This window comes from Acinonyx jubatus, chromosome B2, assembly GCF_027475565.1.
Source record: "Acinonyx jubatus isolate Ajub_Pintada_27869175 chromosome B2, VMU_Ajub_asm_v1.0, whole genome shotgun sequence".
Taxonomy (NCBI): Eukaryota; Metazoa; Chordata; class Mammalia; order Carnivora; family Felidae; genus Acinonyx; species Acinonyx jubatus.
The window spans coordinates 57,046,144-57,049,484 of record NC_069385.1 but is presented as its reverse complement, the minus strand read 5'-3'; the positions used below and the strand labels follow the sequence as shown (position 1 = coordinate 57,049,484).

At 34.7% G+C, this 3,341-nt stretch overlaps 1 pseudogene; it reads left to right on the top strand.

Moving 5' to 3' along the window:
* The first annotated feature begins 1,101 nt into the window (after window positions 1-1,101).
* On the top strand, window positions 1,102-2,916 carry LOC106981845 (intraflagellar transport protein 74 homolog; annotated as a pseudogene).
* Window positions 2,917-3,341: the final 425 nt, after the last annotated feature.

The following is a 3,341-nucleotide window of genomic DNA, read 5'->3' as shown; positions in this document are numbered from 1 at the left end:
TATGTTATGTTGTGTTTCTTTTTTTGTCTCAAGAAACTTTTAATTTCCCCTTTAATTTCTTCTTTGATCCATTGGTTATTTCCATGTGTTCATAAAATTTCCAGTTTTCCTCTTGTTACTGATTTCTAGTTCCATGCCATTGTGCTCAGAGAAAACATTTGATATGAATTCAATCTTCTTGAATTTGCTGAAACTTGTAACCCAACATGTGGCCTTTCCTAGAAAATGTTCCATTTGCACTTGAGAAAAATAGTGTATTTTGTTGTTGTTGGACAGAATGTTCTATATATGTCAGTAAGGTCATTTTGGTCTATAGCATTCTCAAATCCATCATTTCTTTATTGATTCTCTGTCTGGATGATCTACCGATTGTTGAGAGTGGAGTATTAAAGCTCCCAACTATTACTGTATTACTTTTTATTTCTCCTTTCAGATATGCTAGGTTTTGCTCTATATATTTAGGTACTTTCATGTTGAATGCACAAATTGTCATACTTTCTTGATGTGTTGACCCCTTTATCATTATACAATGACCTTCTTTGTCTCTTTTTACCACTTTTAGTTTAAACTCTATTTTGTCTGAGATGAATACAGCTACCCTCCTTGTTTTGGTGACCATTTCCTTGAAATGTCTTTTTCCATCTCTTCACTCTCAGTCACTGTGTGTCTTTAAGGCTAAAGGGAGCTCCTTGTGGGCAGCATATTTGGATCTTGTTTTTTTCTTATCCATTCAGCCTTTATAGGTCTTTTAATTGGAGAGTTTAATCTGGGACACTTAAAGTAATTATTGATAGGTAAGGACTTACTATTGTAATTTTGTTAATTCTTTTCTAGTTGTTTTGTAGATCCACTGTTCCTTGTTTCTTATCCTATTGTCTTTTTTGTGTTTTAATGTCTTTTGATATCAGTTTGTTTGACTTCTTTATCGTGTTCCTTTGTGTAATTACTACAGAACTTCTCCTTGTGGTTACCATAAAGCTTACATATCTTAAACTTATAACACCCTATTTTAAAACTGATAGAAACCTGGAAACAACTTTGAGTACCCCTGCTACAACCTTCCTCCTGCTGCACCAGGGGAGTGGTTAAAGTAAACAAACAATGGCCAGGAATTACAAACCTTCAGCAGCTTGCCCTGTTTCACAAGGTGGAACGGGGTTGACTGGAAGACCTCCTTCTGGAATATGACCCCCCATCAGGTAATATTCGAGTGGCAACTGGAATGTCACCTGGAACAGCAAGACCAGGCTCTGGTGGTGGTCCCATAGGGACAGGAGGAATTCTGTCTTCTCAAATCAAAGTTGATGATTGTCCTGTAACACAACAAGGTTTGAGTGGAATGAAAACTGGAATGAAAGGTTCCCAGAGGCAAATTTTAGACAAATCTTATTATCTTGGATTTCTTCAAAGTAAAATAAATGAACTTACAACAGAAGTTAATAAACTTCAGAAAGAAATAGAAATGTACAATCAAGAGAATTCAGTGTATTTGTCATATGAGAAGACAGCTGAGACTTTAGCTGTTGAAATCAAAGAGTTCAAAGACAACTAGCAAACTACAATAAGCTGATAGATAAACTTAGTACCAATGCTGAAATGGAAGAAGTAATGAATGATTACAACATGCTTAAAGCTCAAAATGAGCTATCCACACAACATATGGATATCATATTTACTGAAAGACAAGCGAAGGAAAAACAAACTAGAAGAGTAGAAGAAGTTGAATAGGAAAAGCAAGCAGCAGATGACATTATCAGAAACACATCTCCTGAAAAACAAGTCAGGTACATAGAAATGAAAACCACAAATGAGAAACTGTTGCAGGAATTAGATACACTTCAGCAACAGCTAGATTCACTGAACATAAAAAAAAGAGAGCTTGGAAGCTGAAATAGCACACTCCCAGGTTAAATAGGAGGCTGTACTGCTGCACGAAAAACTTTATGAGTTGGAGTCCCATCAAGACCAAATGATTGCTGAAGACAAAAGCATGGGATCTCCAATGAAAGAAAGAGAGAGATTACTCAAGCAAGTTAAAGAAGATAATCAGGAAATAGGCAGCAAGGAGCAACAGCTAATAGACAGAAAAGAAAAAATAAAGCAATTTAATGAAGAAATTAGACAACTAGACATGGATTTAGAAGAACACCATGGTGAAATGAGTCAGAAGTATAAGGAACTAAAACAGGGAGAGGAAAATACGGACACTTTTATTGAGACTTTTGAGGAAACTAAGAATCAAGAACTGGAACAGAAGGCACAGATAGAAGCCAACATTGTTACACTTTTGGAGCACAGTAGTAGAAATATAAATTGTATAAAACAGATATCCTCTATCACCAACCAAGAGCTGAAGATGATGTAGGATGATCTCAACTTTAAATCTACTGAAATGCAGAAATCACAAAGTACAACTAGAAATTTGACCTCAGATAGCCAATGTCTACAGTTGGATCTACAGAAAATGGAGCTTCTGCAAAGTAAGATGACTGAGGAACAGTATTCTCTGAAAAGCAAAATTAAGCAAATGACAGCTGATTTGAAAACATATAATGATTTTCCAGCTTTGAAATCATCAGGTGAAGAAAAGAAAAAGAAATTACATCATGAGAGAACAGTATTAACAACCCGTAGAAATGCCTTTAAGAAAATAACAGAAGCTAAATGTAAACTATGAGATGCTAAAGACACAATTGCAAGAAAATGAGACACATTCTAAGCTTACAAATTTAGACAGGAAGTGGCAACACCATGAGCAAAATAATTTTGGATGAAAAAATTCATAGCAACCAAGAGTCAAAAGAGTGATTACCAGTCAATTATGAAAAATGTGACCAAGCAGATTGCAGAGTACAATAAAAACCTCGTGGATACTCTACATAGCATGAGCAGAAACTGAGTCTGAACCAACTGCAAGTCTCTGTAGCAGTGTCCTCCACTGCTAAACTTTGGACAAGCTGACTGAAAAAAAAAAAAAATAGCTTACCCTTGAAGAGTTTTACCTAAAATATTTGAGTGCTATAATTTTTGTGACCTCTTTGAAGAGTGATATTTTAAATAATAGTTCAATAAAAAGTTTGCATACAAAATAAATAATAAATAAATAATAAATAAAACTGATAGCGACTTAACTTCAATAGCATTCATAAACCCTACACTTTAATTTCTCCTCCTCTCACACCTTACATTATTGCTGTTACAATTTATATGCTTTTTATACTATGTAATTAATAACAGACGATTATATAGATTTTTTTTTATTTTTTTTAACGTTTATTTATTTTTGAGACAGAGAGAGACAGAGCATGAACGGGGAGGGTCAGAGAAAGAGGGAGACACAG